General features: G+C 35.2%; 1 pseudogene; it reads left to right on the top strand.

The window, feature by feature from the left end:
• Window positions 1-18862: 18862 nt before the first annotated feature.
• On the top strand, window positions 18863-24254 carry LOC102841253 (annotated as a pseudogene).
• The last annotated feature ends 1847 nt before the right edge of the window (window positions 24255-26101 follow it).

Raw genomic sequence — 26101 nt, 5'->3', positions numbered from 1 at the left:
TGTGTGGAATTGAGTTTAAAGAAATTGAAAGTTACTGAGGTTATGTTTGTAGAATTTTCCAGGATTTGAGAAAGTGTTTAAGAATTTACAAAAGTTTCCTTTCCTTGCTTGCTTAGATTTGTTTATTTATAAAAAAAGGGAGAAACAAAAAAAGCTCTGAGGTCATGTTCTTATATATTTATTCCTTTCTTTCATCAATTTTTGTTTTGTAACTACCTGACTAAAACTGGAATTATTAGTAATGCATCCAATAATTAAAATCCTTAAATTAAAAAAAAAAAAAAGCAAGTTTTTCATCATCTTGATATTCCTTTTGTTGTTGTTAAGTACCTTAAGTCAGTTCTGACTCATTTCAACCCTGTGTACGGTTTCCAAGGTTGTAAATCGTTATAATGAAGTCCTGATGTGGTGCTGTGGGTTACTGTGCTGTGCTGCAATGCTGTTTGAATTGCAAGGTCAGTGGTTCAATCTCACCAGTCACTCCTCGTAAAACCTATACAGGGCCGTTATGGGTCAGAAGCAGCATGGCAGCAATTGATAACAACAATAATAAATCTCTATAGTAGCAAAGAGTCTCATTTTCCTCCCACAGAGCAGTTGGTAGATTCCGTCTGCTTACCATGCAGTTAGCAGTCCAATGCATAACCTACTATTTCACCATGGCTCTTTCATATAAGTATTGGTTGGCTTGCTGGTTTATGCCATGGAGTCAATACCAACTCATAGCGATTACATATAGGGTTTCTGTGGCTGTAAATCTTTACAGGGGCAGAAGGTCTCATCTTTCTTCCATGGAACAGCTGGTAGTTTTGAACTGCTGACCCAATTAGCAGTCCAACTCATAACCACTACATTACCAGAGCTAGGTAGAGAATTTAAAAAAAGTATCAATTCATTCTTCAAAAGTCAATTAAATGATTTAATTAGCTGTTAAAAAGTCTCCAGATTGTAGTATGAGTGAAAACTGTAAGAAATTCTATTTTAAAAATAAGCAAAATTTGATTCAGATACATGCCAGAATTATGTATTTCACATTAATATTATGAAAACCTTGCTTATTAAAACTCGACATAATTGAAAATGTGTACTTGCTAGTAGTATTTTTAATGAAAATTTTTGTAATGATTTCTTATAAAATAGAAAATTAGAACAAAGACCAAATCTCTTAATCTAGCATATAATAATACATACCAACAAAGAAGACAATTGTAATTTAAATGTAAATTTTATCATTCATATCATCAGAATAATAATATGTTTTTGTATATATTATTATTTATTTTGTCTTCTTGATATTCAAAAAGGTTTTAAAAGTAAATGAAACAAATAGTTTGCATATAAAAATAAGCTTTTTTAAAAATAGGCAATTAAGTCTTTAGAATAAAGTTGTGTGATTGATCATCCATTATCTACCTTTAGAACATTTGTTACCACAAAAACAAATATTAATATAATCATGAAATATATGGTTTTCTGTATGGATTCTTTCACTTAGAATAAAGTTTTCAAGATTCAACAGTCTAATGTGTATAAATGTTTTCTGCTTTTGAATTTGAAAATAGTATCTCATTGTATATTTAGGCAGTCCCCAGGTTACAATGAGATCCCTTCTAATTGTGTCTTTACGAATTTGTAGATTTATGTTTCAACAGAACCTTAGAATCTTTATTTAGCCTTACTTTGGAGCAAGAATAAGAGTCTTGATTTTGATTTAGGGTATGCACTGGACTGAACAACCAAGACTCTTTTCACTGGGAAAAAAATGGCTATTCTTAAACACATGCATCTCTATTATTAATTAGAGGATTTTGTTGTCAAATTCCTTTGAGTCGTTTCTGGTTCATTGCTCTTGTTGTTGCTTTTAAGTGCCTTCGAGTTGGTCTAGGAGCCACCTACTATAAAGCAATTTAAAAAATAATTCTGTTTTTCCTAACCTCTTTGGAGTCCTGGTGTGGCACTATAGGATGAGCACTGGACCGCAAGTTTGGCTTGAGCAGAAAGGATGTTGGTTTAAAGTGTAGTGGTTACGAATTGGGCTGTGAACCGCAGAGTCAGCAGTTCAAAACTACCAGTTGCTCCGCGGGAGAAAGATGAGGCTTTCTGCTCCGGTAAAGATTTACAGCATTGGAAACCCTGTTCAGGGTCGCTATGGGTCGGAATCGACTCGACGGCACTTAACAACAACAACAACTGCTTCTTGGAAACCCTCTACAGGGTTGCTTGAGTCCGAACAGACTCAATGGTACTTTGCAAAAACAACAACCTCCTTTTTAATCTCATAATTGCCTGGTTTTCCCTTGCTCTAAAGTGGCTTAACATTTTACTCAATAACCCACAAAAACATATGAGGCCTCTTTTATTTATTTATTTTTATTATACTCTATTTAAACTTTCAGAATGACCTGTTGCTCTATCTTCAAAGTATTTTTTGATGGTCTCAGTATTTTATGTCCTGAATGGGAAAAGTAATTAAATGTGTTTTAAAGAAATAACATTTCTGACAATCCATGCAAGTATATTGTCACCTATATATATTGTTATATATTTGGTGTGGCCCTGTAGGATAAGTGCAGCAACACAAAGTCAGTTTGAGTCACAAGGTTAGTGGTTCAAACTCAAAGTCACTCCTCAGAAACCTTATACAGCGTCACTGTGTGTTGTAACCAGCTTGATGGCACTTGATAACAACAGTGCTATGTTACAAAAGTATTTGGACAAATAAAGGGTAAAACAAAACAATTTTTTAAAAAAATAGAGTGCTCAATTAAGAATAGGCTAACTTGATGATTATTTCTAATAATTACCAAGTTTGCTCATAGAGAAAAGATTTCATATTTGTAAATCAAAGGAAAAATATAAAAAGGAAAGTTTGGGTCCTAAAGGGCATATCACCATCACTGGCAGCACTAGTTGTCATTGAGCTGAATTTTAACTCTGGTGACCTCTAAGCTTCAGAGTGAAACTATTCTCCATCGGGTTTTCAATGGTTGAGTTCTCTAAAGTAGATTGCCAGGTCTTTTTCCCTAGAGACTCTGCGTGGACTGGAGCCTCTAACCTTTAGGTGAGTAGCTGAGTGTATTAAGAATTTGTACTGCTCAGGCATACCAAAAGAGAATAAAAAATCTGCTTTTGTGGTATTGATTTGGGTTCATAATAAGTAGAACTGTCCATGTTTCCTAGTTTGAGAAAACAAAAAAATTTTCGCATGTAAATTGAGTGAAGGTTTACAGAGTAGATCATCAGCGTTACATGTTCAACAAATCATACACTTCATTTCATCACAATGATTGCAATCTCTTCAGCATAATGTTACTTATCCTACTTCCTCCCTGTAGTCCCTGGTTCCATTCCTCCTTCTTTCCCAAACCTTCTGAACTTTGCCCTTAAGTAAATGCTGCCCTTTTGATCTTAAATGGTTGACCGACCATCCTATGACATGTGTACTTCATTCTATGGTGTGTGTACTTCATTAGTGTCATTGTTCCCTATATGCCTAGCTCTGCTTGGCTGAAACTTGAGCCACAGGGGTGAGTTCAGTTCCAGAACTGAAGCATGACCAAGGGCCCAAATCTCAGGGTTCCAACAGTGTTTATCTGACCAGTAACCTGCTTCTTCAGGGCCGCTATGGGTAAGAACTGACTCAACGGCACTTAACAACAACAACAACAACCTGCTTATTGGTTCAGTTCTGAGAAGTTGTGTTTTCTTTATGTAAGGTGTAATCCCATTCTGAAGACTGTAATCTTTGATCTTCATCAGTAAGTGCTTCAAGTCCTCTACATTCAGCAAATATATCATGAACTGCTAAAGAATCTTCCTCCAATCTTGATGGTGAATTCTTTTTAACATAATCCAGCCACTCAACTTTTTTACTCAACACACATATTGAATAATGAAAGCATGTAACACTGATGCATTTCAGTCCTGATTTTAAATAATCTTAACTCTTGATTCTATTCAAAGGACTGCCAAATTATGCACAAGTTCCACATGAGTAGAATTCCCATTCTTTATAAAGTTGTCCATAATTTGTTAAGGTCCACACAGTCAGATGACTGCATAGTCAGTAAACCACGGGCAGACATCTTTCTAGTATTCTGTATTTTTAGCAATGATCCACCTGATATCAGCAACGATATCCCTTGTCCCAACCCCACTTCTGAATTTGACTTGAATGTCTAGTAATTCCCTTTTGGATAGCTGCTGTAGCTATTTTTTAGTTATCTTCAGCAAAAGTATTAAATACAGTAAAGCATTAGTTTTCAAAGCATATTTCCATTTATATAAGGAATAAAAGATACTCAGCTATCATATCTTTAACTGGGATTCTTACTTTATTTGGAAGTAGGGCATGATAACAGAGGTCATTACTTTCCTAGAATTTTTTCTCAGTTGGAGGTTTCAAAGTAGCCTATTTATATTTAATGATTTGATGTTCTGTCTTCACTGCCTTTTACAGGGTTAAGTTACTTTCACAATGCAAAAAATGTGCTATTTAAATTGAAGTAAAAATGCCTGAAAAGTTTCACATAGAGCAGCATTAATCATGAGGCAACTGTGTCCTTCATTTTCACATAGTCTTTTCCAATTGCAAAGCTTTATGTGCTTAACTATGGTAACTCTTAGTGCTATCATGAGGTTTCTGCACATTATCTGTCACTTGGTAGACCTCAGCAGGTTGATGAAATGTATTCTCTTTGCTAAAAACCAGTATTTTGTAAAGCCTTTCACATGAAAACCTAATGATGAATACCTTTTTCCAGTTTTCATGGTTGGGGAAGCTCTATTTTACAGAGAAAAATTAAATGGTCACTATTTTCAGCTAGAAAATCTAACTTGAAGCTGTATTTTGTTAAGTCAGTATGGTGACGAATTGGCTATGTTATTATTTAAACTTGAGATATCAACAGTAGAAGAAACAGCTGTTTCCTTAACCTGTCTCCATTTTGTACACATGCAAATCAAGTTTAACTATTTCACTGAAAAATCAAATTGCCATTATAATCTCTCTGTTGGTTAAACTCTCAACCTTTAGCTAGTAGTCAAGCTCTGGAAAGTTTGTGTCACCCAAGGACTGAAAGAATTACGTAGTTATGAATATTGTTCTTTTAAATATTATAGGTCCCTTTTCCTAGTTCTATTCTGAAGGTACTTGGTGGCATAAATTTGATCTTATTCTTGTTATCCAATCTCTCTTATTTTTACTCACATAAAAGTTAAACATCCACAGTGCAATATAAAAACAGAAAGGTTGTGGATCTTTGAAATAAATGTCTATAAATATTTACAAAGAGATGTTTCAAAGAATGTAATTTTCATATATTCAGGAAAACACATAGAAATGAAATTGCTGAATCATGTAGCAAGAGTGCCAAACTTTGTAAGGAAGTGACAAAGTCTTTTCAGTAGTGAGTGCTATAAGGTCACCTCACTGGCAGAAACGTATGAGAGTTCTACTACCCTCTACACTCTCACTACCACTTAATATTGGCAGAGTTCATGATTTTAGCCATTCTTAGAAGTATTTCATGGTCTCACAATGTGGATTAAAATTGAGTTTTATGGATTTAATTACCATCTGTTTATTTTCTTTGATGAAATATCTGTCTAAATATTTAGCCCACTTATTGAGTTGCTTGTCTACTTATTAAAATTTGAGAGTCCTTTACATATTCTATATGCAAAATTCTTTGTTTTTTTTTTTTTCAAACCAGTAACTTTTTATAAAACAGAGATTTTTAGTATCATAAAATTTAATTAAACATACTTTTCTTTGATTGATTGTACTAAGGGAATGTCTTGCAAAATCCAAGAAAACATGTATGATCTATATTATTCAATACAATTTTTATAGTTGTTAGTTTAGCTTTAAAGTCTACTATCCATTTTGAGGTCATTCTTTTGCTTATGGTATGCTATTTGATTGTAGTTCAGCCTTTTATCATATGGGTGCCCAATTATTCAAGCTCCATTATATTTTAGAAGAGAAAAACATCTCAAATCAATAATCTGAATAGCATAATTTTCTGAAATAATAAATTCACATCAGGTAGATACTTATTTTATTTTTCTATATATAATTATGATCTCCTGTTATGGCACTGGACTTTGAACCACAATGTTGGTAGTTCAAACATACCAGCTGCTCCTCAGAAATCTTATCCAGCACCTAATAACAAAAACATATAATTATAATCTGTAGAGTGTATTCTATGGTATACAGTATGTTTGCATGTGTGTCCTTGTAACTGTAAGTGTGTGTGTGTGAGTGTATGAAGGCTGAAAGGATATCAATGTTCAGTAAATACATGATCAATCTCACTGTAGTTTGTCTTGATAATTCTTAAAATGAGTAAATTTTTCTTTATGTGAAATGTTAGTTCCTGATCATATTTAAATATTTTTGATTTGCTCTCTCTGGTTAGAAGCAAATGGAATGTGTGTGGACCATAAAATATGGGAATTAACTATCTCTGTACAAGTTTGTATACTGACCAATTTCTTGGTTTAATCCTTAAGGAAATCTTGATGGTCTTCATTCCCACTGCCATTTGAAGTTTTTCCTATTATTGTTTTTTAACAATAGGAGATCCATTTTTCTTGCTTTGGAAGTAACAAGGAATATTGACATTGTTGGTAGATGCCAGTAAGTCTGTACTGACTCATAATATATGCACAACAGAATTAAACACTTCCTGGGCCTGCATCAAACTCAAAACCGCTGCTACATTCCAATGTAGCCCATAGCTACTGCCACTGTGTAAAGCCTTCACATTGTAGGTTTTCCTCTTTTCACTGACCATTCACTTTACCAAGTATGATGTTCTTCCCCAGGCACTGCTCCTTCCTAATGATATGTCTGAAGTATGAGAGATGAAGTATGGCTACCAGGCATGTAAGGACATTCTGGCTGTTCTTTTTCCAACACAGATATTTTTGTGTTGTTTGTATTAACATAGCAGAGCCATTATAAGTTTATTTAATTTTGATTAAAATAGTTATAAAAGTTCCGTTTCTAAAACAGGTATAAGGTGCATCTAATGTAGAATTGAAGTGCTCATCAATTTATTTACTATTCACATTTACTCCATCAGCATGCTTAGCATAAGTATTGTAAATAAAATAAAGCCATGAAAAGCAGCACATTGTTGTTGTTGTTAAGTGCCTTCGAGTTGGTTCCGACCCATAGCGACCCTGTACAGGGTTTCCGAGGGTGTAAATCCTTACCGGAGTAGAAAGCCTCATCTTTCTCCCGCGGAGCGTCTGGTAGTTTCGAACCGCTGACCTTAAGGTTCGCAGCCCGATTCTCAACCACTACGCTACCAGAGCTCCTTACACGTTGTTAAAAGAGATAGAAAAGTTGACAAGCATGAGTACAAGAACTTTTATAAACAATACTATCTCTCAACAGGATTTGAGATTTAAAAAATCTTCTGGGAATATGTTTAAATACACATTTAAAAACTTACTTCATTATTTATCTGTTGCTGTTAGATAAATACTTCATTATTTATCTGTTGCTACAGTCAGTTCTGATCCTTAGTCAAATTACATAAAACAGAACAAAATACTGCCGGTCCTTTGCCATCCTTGCAATCACTGCTATGTTTGAACCCATAGGCGTACTCACCATGGCAGTCCACCATGGTGAGTGTCTTCTTCTTTTTCACTGACCCTCTGTTTTATCAAGCATGATGTCCTTCTCCAGGGACTGGTCCATCCTGATAACATGACCAAAGTATGTGAGAATCCTCGCCAGCCTCTCTTCTAAGGAGCATAATGACTGTCACTTTTTTAAAATTTATTTTTGCATTCTTTTGGAAATCCATAATATATTCAATATATGTCATTAACAACATTACTCAAATGTATCAGTTCTTCTAGGATCTTCCTTATATACAGCTTTCACATGCATATAAGACCATTGAAAATACTGTGACATGGATGAGGCACAGCTTCGTCTTCAAGGTGACATCTTTGCTTTTTAACACTTTAAAGAGATATTTTGCAGTAGATATGTTTACTTTCTTGAATTATGTTTTAAGTAAAGCAAATATTTGATAACTTCAATATCTTTTCTGTTTATCATAATGCTGATTATTGGTCTAGTTTTAAGGATTTTTATTTTCTTTATGTTGAGATGTAGTTCATATTAATGAATGTGGTCTTTTTTTTATACTCATCATTTCATTGAAACTATTCCAATCCTCTCCGTGCATCATCATTCAATAATATTTGCTTCTATTCCCTCTGTTGTTTTTATGGGGGTGGGGCTGGATATACACAAAAACACTCAGGAATATGTAATAATTTAAACAACCAAAGGGCACATTTTGCAAGTCCACCTCCTGGCCACCAGCACTCAGTCTTTCTCTTTCCATGAGTCTAGAATCCTCAGCTGTTCTCTCTCTCTCCTTGTCCTCATCTCTGCCTTCATCTCTAGTGTCACTGCATCTCTGGACAGTGTCTCACATTCCGCTCATGCTCTCATCCCTTGATGGTCATATGGTCCTCTGTTCCTGTATTGTAAAATTAACCACTCCCCCTTTTTGTTACAAAATGTCTACCTTTACAATTGTGACTGTTGCAATTAGTCATGATGACAATTACTCACTATTGAATCATAAGGATATTATTCCCGTATCTTTTCACCAGACCAGTCTAGACTAAATGAAAACTATTCAGCAGGGATTCTATTTTCCCCACACCCTCTTAAACTAAGCTCCCTCTTTAAAACTTGTAAGCCAGTCACTGCATGCCTTTATTGTTCCCGTATTTAGATAGCCAATGTTTAAGTTGCCAGTTCTTATCAACCCTGTATACAGAGGGGATAGGATTGATACTTGGTGTGAAGACTCCTTCTTACTCAGTTGGTATTTTGAGCTACTACATACACAAATATAGTTCAAGTTCATCTAGTTATATCAATTTACACTACTTTCCTTTATCAAAAACAGCTTTTTTATCTTCTTCTAGTTGAGTTCTGATCATCAAGCCATCAAGGCTAGGTCATATGGGTACTAGCTGAAAGTTTGGGTGTTCTCATGCATCTCCCCTCACTTCATATCAGTTGGATGCTTCACTCTCAGCTTAACCCCTCCGTGGTTGTGTTCTTCACCTAATGTTGATCTATATGCTCTTCATATAGCCGTTTATGTTCTGATTAATAATGTATATTTGCAGTTGTTTCTTCTCATTTTAAGTTGTGCCACATCAACAAATGAAGGTTGTGAAAGCTTTATTCCACTTCTGCCATTAAGTGAAGTTTACTGGGGATGAGGTAGTCCTTCCTTCAATCTGAGAGGCTAATCCAGCAGTGTATTAGACAATGTTCCACTATTATCCATCAGGTTTTCACTAGCCAAATTTTTCAGAACTCAAACACTAGGTCCTTATCCCCAATCTGTCTTCACCTGGAAGAGCTCCTAAAATCTGTCTACAGTGTGTACTCCTACTGGAATATGAAATACCAGTGGCATAACTTTCAACATCATAGCAACAAGTAAGTTGTCACAGAACTACAAACTGACAGACAAGTAGTGAATTATAGAGTTATAGTACATTATTTCTTATAACATTGGAAGTTTTAGTGATTTTTATCTGTGAGGGATATTATATCTCGGTTTTAGAAATTTAAAACCTAATTTTAATATAAGAAAAAATATAAAACATTAAGAAGTAAAAATGCTTCCAACTTTCATAGTATTATAAAAATAATTCTAGTGTAGAATCTGTCCAGAGTTCTACCCATATAAATAACTCTCAATTATGTAACATTTGATGACCTAACAACATCTTTAATTTATTTTCTAGTTTACTTCTAAGAACACAATGTTAAATAGTAATTTTATCACTGAGCTTATATTCAACAGTCCACACCTCTGTTAGCCATTATAAATAAATGATTAATGTGATAGCAGCAGCTCACTCCATCAAAAAATGGCATTTTCGCTTGCTCTGTCACTTCATTGTACCAGTTGTCTCCAAACATAAGGTCACAGTTGCTCTGTGGCATTTTTACACAATGGAAAACCAGCTAGTTCCATAGAAAAATAAAAAGGAATTGAATAACCTGACATTTGAAAGTGGAACGAAAGCACTTGATAAACATATCATTTTGCATGGATCTAATGCAAAAATGACATTAGTGTTAGGAAAATAAAAGGGAATATTTTCTTAGGCCAAGTATAATTCATAAACCTGAAAAGTCATAGTTGTTAGTCATTTTATCTAGCATGCAAAACTGACAAGCTCATGAAATCTCTCCAACATCCATGCAAATCTCTCTGTTTATTATAGTATATGGAAAATCCAGGGGCAAAACATAGATTAGTTCCCACTTCCATCTTGCTGCAGTGTTTTAAAACATATTCCACAAATATATATATTGTACACATGTATCTACAAATAAACATGTGGATTTATGTGTATTTTCATGCAGATTGTCTAAGAAATTAAAGCCTAAAAATGCTGAAGCCTACATTAGTTATTTTTTGAAAGTGTTAAACTTAAAAGTTGGCAATTTAAGTTTATCCTGAGGTGCCTTGAAAGAAAGACCGGTTGAGCTATTTCCAAATGGTCACAATAATGAAAAGCCTATGTAGCACAAGTTTACCACAGTTTCCTAATTGGTCATTCTGCTTTTATTTTGTTCTTCCCTATAGTTCTTATTCTAGTTGGCAGTCAGAGCACCATTTCTAAAGCATATGTCAAAACATGCCGTTTTACATGTAGATATTTTATCAAGAAACACACAGAATCCCCATGATTCTTAATTGATTCATGGCAATCAGTAGTTATTTTTGAAAGTTCCTTTTTTTCTACTGTATGTTTTAAGCGAAAAAAATATATCACAAACCTTTCATTTGCATTTTGATTATTATTATCATGATTAAATAATTACATATATACAGTAATAAATTGTATTTATCTTTGTGTTTTAAACATTCAAGTATTTACTGATATGTCTTTCAGATTATTGGTCTTTTATTGAAGCTCATTGAAGATATTGTACAATTAATATAATGAGTTTAATGTTCAATGCAAAATAGCCCAATTTAGTTAACATTTACAATATTTTTGTTTTTTCCCAATACTGACAGATGTAATATGTTCGTCATTCCTATCAGCTATTACCCTTATAGCTTCTAGCCTTGGCATTTTTCTAGAAAGGCCGAATCTAGCATAATTTTAGATTATATGACTCTTAATTTTTAATCTCAAAGACCTTTTTGTAAGTATATATGTGTATTTTAACTGATTTTTTCTTATGGGTAGAAACATATGTAGCCTAAATTTACATATTATTCTAAATATCTTAGTATTAAAGGTATTACTCCAATGAACACATCTATATGTATATTTCATCTTATTTGAGCCCTCGTGTGGTGCTGTGGGCTAATGCGGTGGACTGCAAGGTAGGTTTGAACCACAAGGTCGGCGGTTCAAGCTCCCCAGCTGCTCTTTGGAAACCCTGTACAGTGTTTCTGTGAGTTGGAACCAACTCAATGGCACTTAACAACAACAACAACTATGACTTAAATGTACATTTGAGTCTGTAGCTGGATTTCTTTCTGGTTCATAGTTTTGCCTTTCTTGTCTATTATCAGTGTCATGCTCTTTTAATTGATCTGATTTCATTTAATTTGTATTGTATGTATACATATTTGCTATGTTTCTACTAATAATTCTTGTCTCTTTGAAATTTGATCAATAAATAATAAGGTAAAAGTAATCCTATATATTTAGGGAGCTCTGGTAGCGTAGTGGTTACAAGTCGGGCTGCCAACCTCAAGGTCAGCAGTTCGAAACTACCAGCTGCTCCATGGGAGAAAGATGAGGCATTCTACTCCCGTAAAGATTTACAGCCTCAGAACGTTGTGCAGGGTTGCTGTGAGTCGGAACTGACTCCACGGTAGTTAACAACAACAATTCTGTATATTCATGTTTTTTGTATAAAATATTGATATTTTTATTTTTGAAACTTCCTCCACTTCAAAACATATAATTCTCAGTATAAAAATGAGGTATTGATATTACTGTTTCCATCTAAATTGAGCATGTATTCAGCACATAGACATCATTCCCATAGAGTCCAACTAACACCACTTCAATGAACGATTCATTTTTTTTACTGTTCTACCTCACATAATCATCTTATCCCATATATATGATATATATTCCTTTTCTCCCATGATTCTATTCAGTATAATGTTAAATTCTTCTATACACAAATGACGTACATTTTTTTTTTTTGCCTAAACTTACATGTACAGAATATTTGTATCTGTACATAATTCTATACATGTAATCTGTCTCAATTTTAAAACTAGGTAAGCCAGAATTGAAACTTAATTTCAACCCCACCCAATTTGTATCTTACCATAAGTAATCCGGTCTTTGTAAATGGCATTGCATCACATATATCAGATGCTCACACAAAAATACCGGAGTCATTTTTTATACTTCTCATTTTCTCCAATCCTTCCATAAGCAGTCATTAAGTAGTAAGTTGTTTATCACTGTTTCTAATATTATCTCTAATTTAATTTTTTTCTACTTCCCTTTTGTCTAAGCTACATGCCCTGATAACTGTTGTTTATTATTAAGTGTCCTTGAGTTAGTTTTGACTCAAAGTGACCCTGTATAGGGTTTCTGAGGAGCAGGTGGTGGGTTTGAACCATTGGCATTGTGGTTAGCAGTCCAGTGCTTATCTTACAGTGCCACAGTCTACTACAGTCTTCTAATTGATTGCACTGCTTTTATTTTTGGTCTTCCCTACATTCCTTATTCTAGATGACAGTCTGGAAACATTCCTAAAGCATTTGTTAAAACATGCCACTTCACTGTTTAAAACCCTCCAATAACTTCATGACTTACCACGTACAACATGACATGCCCCAAATTTACGACTGTAACTCATCTCCCACAACTTCTCATATCCATTGTGAGGCTTCAGAATATCCAAAAGTCCCCACAAGAAAACAGATTCTTCTGTTTCAATGTCTTTAAAGAAACTTTAGGATACACCAAGCAGGATATTGTTTCCTATCTATAAATAACAAATTATTTTTGTCATATAGATCTACATTCAGATGGTATTTCATCAGAGCAGTCTTCCCTTGTCATTCTAGCTAAACCCCAATTAATCAGTCATATGACTAAGTTAATTTTCTTTATAATGCCATAACCCAAAAGTTGTTTTTAATGTCTGAATGTATATTCATGTCTGCCTATCTTTTCCATAAGAAATTAATTATTTTCCTTGAAGATATGGATTCAAATTTTCCAATGAACTCTATCCCCATCAGCTTATAATATTCCTAGACTATAGGAATATACTCAATAAATATTTGTTGACTTGACAATCAGTTTTTGATCCATGGTTAGCAATCCAGTGCTTATCCTGCAGTGGCACCAATGTCAGCAGTTTAAACTCTCCAGTGGCTATGTGGGAGAAAAAGAAAGCTGTGTGTTCCTGGAAAGATTTATAATCTTGAAAACCCTATATAATAGCGTCACTATGAGTCAGAATTCATCTGCATGGCAGTGGATTGGTAGAGTTTTTGTATTTAGAGATAAGAAGATATTTAAAAGATATTTCAGGATTCTTTATAATTATTGCAGTTATTTTATCACTGATTTGATACATTTTGCTGTTGCTGCTTCTTTGCTTATTTATTCCATGGAACAGCAACCGTTAATTTTTTTTCCTAATATATCCAGTAAGTACATTAACAATTTTCTCTGTATGAATAAATAATATTTTTATATATCAATACATACATTCACTCTTTATTATTTGTGAAGTACCCATTATATGGCAGACAATGTGCAAGAAGCTAGGATACAGCAGTATACATAAAAATAAAGTATCTCTTTCATGAATGTATTGTTTTAATTAGGGGAAGTTCTCAATAAGTAAAAAAAGGAGTATATTCTTATGCCAACGTAGATAAATTGCTATGGAGAAATTAAGTACTCTGAGAAAAACTTGAAGAAAATATTTAAATAATGTGTTCATTGCAATATTTTTTTTGGCCAAAATGAAATTTGGGCATCAGTAGCAGGAATTATAGTCATGAACCAGGTATTATCTACAGAGGAACCATCCATGGACTATAGGAAGAAGCAAAGCCCCTGATGAATGGGTATCACAATTTTAGGAACAGCAAAGAGTGTACTGTCACATGTTTTAGGAACAGCCTAATGTCTTTATAGCTAAGTGAATAAAGATGCCTAATAGCGGTGAGAATAGTCTAAACCATGCTTAGGTTGATAGTTTGTACATTTTGGTGAACATGAATAAGACTGACACGGTCTACCGTATTCTTACAGTTTTCACTTTTATACCTGTCTAAGGAAGAATCCACTACACTACCGGAGCTCCTTGGTGCTTACAAATCGGGCTGTGAATCACAAGGTCAGCAGTTCAAAATTACCAGCTGTTCCGCGGGAGAAAGATGAGGTTTTTGGTTCCCATAAAGATTTACAGCTTTGGAAACCCTGTACAGGGTCGCTATGAGTTGGAACTGACTCCACGGCACATAACAACAACAACAAATAGAAGTTCTGGTGTGGCGCTGTGGGTTAATGCGCCAGACTGCAAAGCCGTTTGAACTGCAAGGTCGGCAGTTCAAGTTCACCAGCTGCTCCTCGGAAACCCTATACAGGGTCGCTATGGGTCAGAACCGGCTCGACGACACTTAGCAACAACAAAGAGGCTAGAACCAGGAAGGGCAGTAGAAGATGACTTTAATAATCTAGTTGGGGGATATATTATGTGGCTTGGACTAAAATGGTTAATTGTGAGTTTTTTAAGTATTTATGTGGGTAGAAGCGGAAGGTAGTAGGTTTCTAACATTTAAACTGAAAAAAGTTTACAGGTTAATATGCAAATCTGATATGTAAAGGCATGGGTAAATGGATATATAAATACAAATTGGCGAATCTAGGTAAAACACTCAAGGTTTGCATGTATAGAAAGAAGAGAAAACATTACTATGTAAAGCCCTGGGGCATATAGTAATTTATGCAGAGTGAAACATCGAGGAATTATGAAAAGAAACCAATATGTAACAGTAAATGTGGCAGTAAAGAAAACAGGGAAAGAATACTTTGGAATCTAAGTGAGGTGTTTGAAGAGGTAGGGTGAGAGTTGTTGCTATTGTTAAGTGCTGTTGAGTCAGTTCCAACCCATAGCGACCCTGTATACAGTGGTGAGCTTGAAACACTGACCTTGAGGTTCAAACGGCTTTGCAGTTTTCACGTGAGAGTTGGCAGCATTAAGATGGCTCTCCACTGAAAATGGTGATCAAACTGGACAAACATATAACGCAATATTTTCAGACTTGAGAGAAGGAAAACCATAAGGTGAGGCCTAGAATCAACCTTTGATAACGTCAAAATTGCCTTAGAATTTTACCTGGGAAACTACAGCCACAGGGCAAGAAAGGAGATGGTCTTACTAAGGTGAGGAAGCAAATATTGGAATTCTGGATTCTGAAGTGATTCTCTGATCAGTGAAGGCTCGAGAGGAGTAATATACAAAATTAAGACTTAATAGTTTGTGTCAGAAACTTTACTGAAGTCAGGGCTGGACATTTACAGAGCAAGATTCATGAGGACAACTTCTACTCCTGGCCTAACTGGCATAACAGATTTTTGCATTTCTGACTGAAACTAAATCAACAACAAAAAACACAAAACATAGGTAAAAAATGTCTCCCAAACACTGGCTGACAGGTTATGAATAAAGACCTCTATGAAGCCTGAAAAGAACTTTGTGGTTTTTAAGTGCCATCGAGTTGGTTCTGAATCATGTTGTTGTTGTTAGGTGCCATCGAGTCAGTACCGACCCATAGAGACCTTATGCACAGCAGAACGAAACACTGCCCAGTCCTGGGCCAACCTTACTACTATTGCCACGCTTGAGTCCATCGATGCTACCACTTGGCCAATCCATCTCGTTGGGGGTCTTCCTCTTTTTCTCTGATCCTCAACCTTACTAAACATGATATCACAGGGACCCTGTAAAGGATTACCAAGGAGTGGCTGGTGAGTTTGAACTGATAACCTTATAGTTCAAACTGACCTTGTAGTTCAGTGCTTATCATAAAGTGCCCCAGTAGAACTCCTGAAATGAACAAAGTGACCCTTATTGTTACCTTCAGTGCAGTGAAGTTTGGCTCTTCGATGCATGGCTTTTATGAATAAGTAATACAGGCAATACACATAATTCAACCATAGACTACTGGTCTATGACGCCACTTTTCTGTTAATATCTTAGGATTATAGATACAAACAAAGTATTCAAATACACAAAATTAAATAGTTAAAAGCCAAGATTTTGACTTGACATCTGCTAAGAAGAAAAATTATATTTCTGGTGACCTTCTCAACAAATGCTAATATTGGAAGAACAGTTACTAAGTAAAGATAGCCATACTGGACACCATTAATCAAAAAGCCAAGACATAATAGATTCAATAACAACAAAGGTGTCAATTACATTCTGTCAAGAATCTCCTTATGACCCCTTAAATTTACATGTCAACAGCTTTAATAGATATTAAAAATATATCAAATTAGCATGCCAGCTTTAATAGAAATTTAAAATATATCAAATTAGCATGCACATATGATTTGCATTTGAAGTGGCTTCCTTTTGCTCCCTTTTCTCTTAAACTCAAAATGTCAATGCAGCCATCCTAATGTTTCTTCCTTTTTGTTGTTAAGTGCTGTGGAGTCGATTCCGACCCATAGCGACCCTGTAACAGGGATTCCAGGCTATAAATCTTTACGGGAGCAGAAAGCCTCATCTTTCTCCTGCGGAACAGCTGGTAGTTTCGAACTGCTGACCTTAAGGTTCGCAGTCCGATTCGTAACCACTATGCTAAATTAAGTTTTGATTTGTTTTTGTTATTGTTAAGTGCCGTTGATTAGATTCTGACCCAGAGAGACCCTGTATAAGGTTTCCGAGGAGCAGTTAGTGAGCTTGAACAGCCGACCTTGCAATTCAAACAGCTTTGTAGTCTGGCGCATTAACCCACAGAGCCACATCAATTGTTGCTATTAAGTGCCTTCGAGTCGGTTCCTACCCATAACGACCCTGTATAGAGTTTCCAAGAAGTAGCTGGTGAGCTTGAATCCGACATTGTTGTTCAAACGACTTTGCAGTCTGGCGCATTACTTCACAGCACCACACCACTAGCCTAGTAATTGAGACTTGCTGTGATCTTTGAAGCTTATTCTGTGTGGCCATTTTTAGGCAAACTGACTGAATTTGCTAAGACGGTGCTTTGAAAATATTGAGGGGAAAAATTTAATTTCAAATATATTGAGAAATTTGAGATTAAATTTTGTTGTCCACATATTTATAATCTGTGAAGAATTTAGGCTAATTTATCATTTTAATTGTGTTTCAGCTCATCAATCAGTTATGAAAGTCTTAAAGTAGATTTCAAATCTTCACATCTTGACTCAAAACTATCCACCCTTCCTTTTCATGGTCACATCGCTTTGGTTCATGGTTAAATTGCTGTTGATTACATGAAAACCTAATAAAAGCATTCTATTTATTTCAGCTGAAATAATCTTTACAGATTTTGGTATATTTTTTGTGGAGAAGTGCTATTTCAATCACTATAAATTTTTGTATAAATATGCTTTATACACTTTCTTATGTATTTAATTTGTCTCTTATTGCTGTTGTTATGTGCTGTGGGGTCAATTCCAACTCATAGCGACCCTGAACAAGGTTTCTGAGGCTATAAATCTTTACGGGAGCAGAAAGCCTCATCTTTCTCCTGTGGAACAGCTGGTAGTTTCGAACTGCTGACCTTGTGGTTCCCAGCCCGATTTGTAACCACTACGATACCAAAGCTCCTTTGATCTCTTTTAGGACTTGGAAAATGGCGCCAGAACAAATTTCAACCATGTTGTTGTCATGGAATGAAAGTGATTTCATGACGATAAGGAATGAATCTTAGGGGGACAAAAGATGAATTGTATGGATTGAATGCATGCTATATATCTTAAACTCAATGCCTGCAATTATAATCTCTTTGGGGAATGGGTTGTGTTTGTCATGTTAATGAGGCAGGTTTGTGTAGACCCTATTTTGGGTTCATACATGAGGAGCAGATTAAGGAAACAGAGATGGGAGATGACAGCAGTCCTGCCACGTGAAGATCACCAAGGAGACAAGGAAGGGGAACCTTCTCCCCAAATCAACAGACAGAAAAGTCCTTTCCTTAGAGATGACACACTAAATTTAGACTTCTAGCCTCATAAATTGTGAGAAAATGAATTTATGTTTCTTACAACCAGCACTTGAGATAATTCTGTTGTAGCCGGACTGGATAACGAAAACAGTTGTTCAATGCTTTTTTCAAGTTGCTGCCTTTCTAGTGTGCCTTTTATATTGACTTTTGTTCTGTTACTTATATGTTCAGAAGTCAGTGACTGCTTAAGTCTTGGTGACTATCAAATGCAATGAGCTTTCTCTGTAATTTTTCATGAGTTTATTTTTGTGAAAGGAAAAATGAATTCTTTATTTATAATTAGCTATATATTCTGGTTTTAATATTTAATTCATTCACTTCATATAAGTGTAGCTATCAACTATTAAAGTAAATAACTAGAAAGTTGGCACACCTGCTGTAAGTTACTGCATTTTTAAAGTTCCCATGCCGCTGTTCCTTGGAATAGAGGCATATCTGGTACAAGTCTTCCTGAGTTCAGCCTATCAACACATACACACAAACACACAAGCATATATGTACACATCCACATATACATTAAAAACAAAGGAATACAGAAGGCAGGGAGGTGTTTAATATGGCAGACTTGCACATTGTCCATGAAGCTGCCACTGAACAAGTTTCCTGGATTTGAAAAACCTGGACTGGAACAGTATTTTTTGGGCAAGCAACTAGCAAAACCCAAGTAGACAATTTCCATCAATGCTGAAGACTACGGCCCAGTAAGGCTTCAATCCTACTTCTACATTTGACTGTAGGTAACAGATCCCCCCAAAAAATGATACCAAGATGTATGGTCTGAAGCGATACATTCAGTACCAACTAAAACCCATTAACATGAATTGATTCGTAAACCACAGATATAAGCACTTTGGCTATATGAGCGATTCCTGAATAAGTCTGATATGTCTATTCTAATCCTTTCTCTTCTAGGTAAGCAGGTTTTTTTGAAGAAGAATTCATCAAAATGTACATGGAGATAACCCACATGTAGGTGACCAGCATATGCTGGCATCAGTAATCACAGACAGTGAGGCCTTTCAGGATTTCCTCAATTTCTGGGATGAAAAGGAAAGAAAGAAGGAGGCTGAAAAAAATGAGCTGGTGGTAGTTGTATTTTCCTCCATGGGATTAGCAGCACCTGACATAGACTTACTGGTGATAGAGTAAAAGTGTGATATTGTTGGTAAGTTCACCAAAGCCATGGAAAACAGTGTGAAGGAGCTGCTGATGGTGGTCCATGAGAACAGAAAGTGGTACACAGAATCATTACCCAAGCAACATCAGAAGATAGGTAAGGCCTATGCAGAATTTAGCCAGAATGTTCAGCTCTAGCTGCTATCACAGTGAAACAGATCTAAATGATACAATGATAGAATCAGGAGGGGCTTAAGAAGAAGTTGTCAATCTTATAGCACAACAGTCAAAGAAATGTCTTAATTTCTTGATGGAATATAATCATCAATATAAAGATTTCCTTGGCAGCTTCTCTAATATTATTGACTCTCAGAAGGCAGCACTAGAAAAAGCGATGATGTTGTTATTAAGAGCTGTTGAGTTGGTTTTGATTCAAAGCAACACATTATAGGGTTTCCGAAGCAGTAAACTTTTACTAGGTGCAGAAATTTCATCTTCCGTCCACAGAGCAACTGGTGGCCTCAAACTGTGATTCTTGTGGCTTAAAGTCAAGTGCTTATCCTACACAACCACTGTGCTTCCAGAAAAAAAGTGATAGCGAGTGATAAACCAGTTGCTCAAATAACCAACCAAGAAGAAGAGTTAGCAAATGTTGTTGGAGAAAAAGAGGCACTGGAACTCCCTGAAAAGAGTTCAGGAGAATGTTATTTATGTACTTTCAAACTGTTAAAGAAAGCAAGGAATGATTCAGAAACATGCTACAAGAACAATCGGACAAAATATATTAAAGAATTGGAGACAATAAAAAAACCCAACAAACAGAAATCCAAAGGGTTAATACTAAGATGTCAGAACTAAGGATCAGGAGTAGATTTGAATCAATAGAAACAAGAATTAGTGAGCGTGAATATAAGTCTCTCAATAGTAAACTAGAATAACAATCAGAAAGAGAATGAAAAAAATCCAAAGAAAACCTAAGATTCATGGGAAACCACATGAAGAGGAATACCTTACTAGTGATTGAAATTCCAGAACAGGAAGAGAAAAAGAAAACCACAGAAAAGATAGTCAAAGAGCTGCTGGACGAAAATTTGTCTAACATTATGAAAGATGAGATGATAAGCATTCAAGGAGCTGAATGAACCCTAGGCAGGATAGACCACAAAAGAAAATCATCATGTTATATCCTAGTCAAACTCTCCAAAACCATTTGTTGCTGTTTTTATGTGTCATGGAGTCAGTTCTGACTCAGCCACCCTGTACAGGGTTTCCGAGGCTGTAAATCTTTACGGGAGCAGACAGCCTCATCTTTCTCCCACGAAACAGCTGGTAGTTTCGAACTGCTGACCAAAACCATTACAGCTAGGGAAAAATGAAATGTTACCTACAAAGGAAAACCAAAAAGATTAAATTCTGATTTCTCAGCAAAAACCATGCAGGCAATAAGGCAATAGTGAGATGTATACAACTCTGAAAGAAAAACCAAAACATAAAAAAACTACCAATGAAGAATCATATACCCAGCAAAACTGTCACTCATAATACAACAGTGAAATTAAAATATTTCTGGACAAACAGGACTTTTTAAAAACCAAGCCCACTTTACAAAAATACTAAATGGAGTCCTTTGGATCTCCAGGATTCCAAATAAAGATAAAGCCTAGACTATATTACAGGGCAATTCCACTGTAATGTATAGGATCATTATGAGTCAGAACTGATTACACATTGTACAATCTAATACTCAATCAATAGAAGACAAAATAGATGATCGAGACCTCTTAAAAATTAAAAACTTAAAAGCATCAAAATATTTCAACAAAAGGGTAAAAAGGGAGTCCTCAGACTGGGACTGGGAAAGCATTTTTGCAGTGATATATCAGACAAGGGACTAATATAAAAAATGTATAGAAAGCTACACAATATTTACAAGAAAAAGACAACCCAAATAAAACATGTGTACAGTACATAAACAGATACTTCATCAAATAAGGCATCCAGGTAGCTAACAATTACATTAAGAAATTATCACAATAATTAGCCATTGGAGAAATGCAAATCAAAACAACAGTAAGATATCCTTTTCCACCACATTAAGAGTGAAGTTCTAAAAAAAGAAAACAAGCAAACAAAAATGCTGATGAGGGTGTGGAGAGACAGGAGCTCTTTTACACTGATGGTTGAACTGTCAAATGGTTCAATCACTCTGGAGAATGGTATGGCACTTTCTCAGAAAGTTGGAAATAGAAATACCTTGTGACCCAGCAATCCCTCTTGGTATATATTCACAAGAAATACTAGCCAAGCATGAGTAGATGTTCATCACAACACTATAAACGATAGCAAAGAGAAGAAGACAGTCTAAAGACCAATCAGTGGTTATAGAAAATGTGGATATAAAAACTTTGGCACATACACACAATGGAACAGTATACAGCATTGTAAAATACAGATCTATAAAACACCTCCTAACTTGGAGTAATCTGGAGGACATTATGTGAGTGAAATTAGCCAATCACAAGTGAGTATTATCTGCAAGTGTGGGTGTTTTTGTGCATATGCCCACAGGTCTTATCAGCTATATGCTTCACTGTCTACTCTAGTCCTCGGTGGCTATGTCACTGACTCTTGCCACACTGCTGACCAACCGGGTCTCTACCCATGTTCATAAAAATCTATTTAACATGGTAGGGTTTAACTTGCTGCTTCATTTCTGTTTTACCCTCACTTCCCCTTATAGGTGAACAACATGGTCACCAATCAGAGTGCATGTCTGCTCATGTATTCCCAATTTTAATTGATTTTAAAGAAAATATTGCAATATTTAAAATCAAAGATTAGTAATGTTAGCATAAAACAGTCTGACAATAAAAAAAGGACAGGTTTTCATATCAGCAATCGACACTTGCTTTCATTTTGTTTGGCAGCTCAAATGGATTGCGTGAGTTTAAGTTAGTTTATATAAATTTAAGACAAAATCAGATTCATAGGCATTGTTAAAACACAAATATTTAGTATTTTATTGATGTTAGACAAGAAAGCAAACCGACTCGACAGCACTTAACAACAGATAAGAAAGCATCATATTAAAATCCCATTATAAAATAAAGCCTGTGGCCAAATGCTCTTAAATGGGTTTTTTAATCAATGTATGTAAATGTTATTAACAATCAATAAAATAATAGCAATTTGAGTTTTGATTTTAAGATCATATATGGTAAGTTGTGGTTTTAGGTTGGTTATTTGCTTGGTTTTGGTTTGTTTTCATTATTTTTATGCTCTTTAATTGCTATTATCTAAATATATTTATAGTTCCTTGAATTTTCATTGAAATGACCACAGAGTTTTGTAAATTGTGGGAAGATCAAAATTGAATAATGTAAACATAATCACCTAGACCGAACACAAGAAACATGATTTGCATAATTGAATGGAGTCTGGTTGGTACATTTACGTAGTGTCAAATAACAGCTAATATTGATATTTGAGTTTTTAGCTGAGTATTATTGCATGCTAAATGCACAGTGAAAGATTTAGATCATATGGATATATTCCAATTCAGGGTATCTCAGGTAGGCTATAACTTTAGATTTTTAGAGGTATTCATCATGCTGATGTTCACTGAAAGAGGCTTATGCACTTTTATATGAAGGTTTAAGAATACCTTCCAGACCTCTAAGATAAAAAAAATAAAGAACTAACTTTGTCAGTTTGACAATTTCAGAAATCCATCAAATGATTTCTGCAAAGTAACCTTATACAAGATAGTGAACCAATTAGCCCTGTCAGTCAAATGATGCTAAGTACAAAATGGATTTCAGGTTAGAGCTCTGAAATATCAAATTTAATGCATAACTTACATGGTATGTCTTGTGGTACTGTGCTACAAGAGTGACTCTGGAATATGGCACATTTTTGTGCCATGATTGACAATGAAGGATAAGGAAATATTTGGGTTTCTAAAAGTAGGTCAATGTTCAGTTTTGATCCTCCATTCTAAGAGCACAAACAAGCTCTCTATATATTCAGAAATTAATTTTACATCACTTCTCTTTCATAAATAAGTCCTAGTTTGACCATACAGCAGCAGTTTCAGCAGGTTTTTCTACTGACAAAATTAAAGATTGTGATGTTCATGATTTAGATTACTGTTATGTTTTGTTAGGTGGTGTCAAGTCATTCTGAGTCACATCAACCCTATACATAACAGAATGAAACACTGCTGTGCCCTGTATCATCCTTACAATTGTTGGTATGTTTGAACATATTCCTGCTGCCTCTGTGTCAACCTATATTGTTGGGGAACTCATCAATCCATATTTGGAGCAATTACTACATCATAGTCACCTTCACTTGTTGCATATGCTGCTTTTTAAAAAAAATTGAAAACTTTTTGAGCCTTTTCTTGTGCAAATATAAGTCTAAATAAGAACATATGCACCTGTTTTGATTCAATAACAAATTCTACTTACAGACACTGTTAGGAAGGGGTCTCATTCACAACCTGGTAACTGCCGCTAAATAGAAAATCATTTAAGGATGCTTTAAAAAGTTCTTGGAAAAATTAACTAAAAGAATGGAAATTCCCCACAAACTTTTTGTATGTGTGTAGAAACATAAACACTCACAAGAAGGTAAATAATTAAATGGAAAAAACAAACAAACATTGTTTTTAGGGTTCTGGTTCATACATAAATGGGTTTATGCCAAGCAAAATTTTATTTAACGTATCAGTTGATGGCTGAGTACAAGTTCTTATATTAATACACTTGTTCACTTTTTAGTCTCCTTAGGGTGCCTCCAGATGAAACGGCTACTTTTTGTGCCATCGGGGGAGGGGGTGGGGGGAATTGATGTCAGGATGAATATCAATTTTTTGTCAAAGTTCAAATGGACATATTCCCAAATCACTGTTGCTTTGCAACAACTTTGTGGGAACTCTATCTTACACAAAACATCACATTTTAGATAGATCAAGCTCAGAAAATATGGGGACTCTCTTTTGAGATTCCAAAGTGATAATCTTGATAGACCATTTTGGAAACACATTGGACAATCATGAAGGCTTATTATGAAAATGTTTTAAGAAACTTGAAAGTCACATTCACGAGAAAAAATAAGGAAATTTGCACTGAGGAGTTTTGTTCCATAACAACAATGCTCCTTGTCATTTTTCAAGGTTAGCAAGGACTGTACTATAAGAATTTCCTTAGGAAAATCTACAGTACTTTTGGATTTGTCCCCCAGAACACAAAGAACATTTAAGGAACATGTTTGAGTCATTGATGGATGCTGAAACTGCTATTTTGATGTGGTGTATATGGAAGAGCACAAAATGCTTCAGGGAAAGGTTAGAAAGATGGAGATTCTGTCTTCAGAAGTTTGTACAAATAGATAGAGTATATTTTGAGAAACAATTGCTTCATATTTTGATATTTTTATTTTACACAAATAAAATAGAACAAATGACATAATCACTTAATCATGATTGGTAATAGATCAATACACCACTGTTGAAGGTGAGATTACCAAATAATCTAAACCAAACCCACTGCCATGAGATGATTCGGACACATAGTTAGCCTGTATTGGGTTTTTCGAGGCTGTAAATCTATACAGGAACACAGAACTTCATCATTATTCCCAAACCCTCTCTGCCTGAAGGAAAAGATTCTGCCATATTACTGGTTAATGGTCAGAGAGAACTTAAATGAAGAATGGTTGAATTCAAGGCACAAAATGGAGGTAGGACTCCCACTGTAAATCATTGTTGTTTTTGTTGTTAAATACTGTCAAGTCGGCTTGGATTCATAGCAACTCTGTATAGGGTTTCCAAGAAGCTGCTGGTGGGTTTGAACTACAGACCTTGTGGTTCACAGTCCAGTGTTTTTCCAAGAGTGCCATATTGTAAATAATAATCCTCCACAAATCAAGTGCTTAGAATTTAAGCAATAATGTGGGGGATTTAATCATAGTCCAAGAAATTTTGTTTTGTTTTATATTAATTGGTCCTGAATGTTTTATTTCTTCCTATTTTTCTTTATTGTTGTTGTTGTTAAATGCCATTGAGTCAGTTGCAACTCATAGTGACTCTGTGTAGGGTTTCTGAAGAGGGGTTGATGAGTTTGAACTGCCGACCTTTCAACTCAGATGGACCTTGTTGTCCAGTGCTATCCTACAGAGCTGCACCAGGACTCTCCTTCTTTATTCCTTTCTCTTACATTTACATATTTCATGTAGTGGTAAAGTGTAAGCAGGAAATGTTATATGTCTCTCAAACTGCTGTTGCATTCATAAATGCAACAAATTCATATGTTAATGCCAATCTTTCTTAGGGAAACTCAATGCGACTAGGGTCAAAAAATGTTCTTGTTAGGAGGAATGTACCCCTGATAGTGTTTTCCCTTGGAGATTTAGGGTGTTATTATGGAGAATGCTCTATTCATATTTCCCAGTGTTTACTCTTCTCTTTTCCCTATATTGTAGGTGGGGAAGTGACCCTATCATCTCATATATAAATATTATGGAGATTCTTTATTAAGTATTGAATAGGAATAAGAACTAGATAAGAAAATGTTGATCCCCAGAGTAAGGGAAATCACAGAGACCATGATGAATTTCCAAAGTTTTACCTCCACAAGGTGACTTTTATAGAATACAGTGAACAAAGGAATCTCCTCTCACAATCATGACTGGCAGCA

The sequence above is a fragment of the Chrysochloris asiatica genome, unplaced genomic scaffold (genome assembly GCF_000296735.1).
Source record: "Chrysochloris asiatica unplaced genomic scaffold, ChrAsi1.0 scaffold00005, whole genome shotgun sequence".
Lineage (NCBI taxonomy): Eukaryota > Metazoa > Chordata > Mammalia > Afrosoricida > Chrysochloridae > Chrysochloris > Chrysochloris asiatica.
This window is presented reverse-complemented; position numbering and strand designations above follow the sequence as displayed.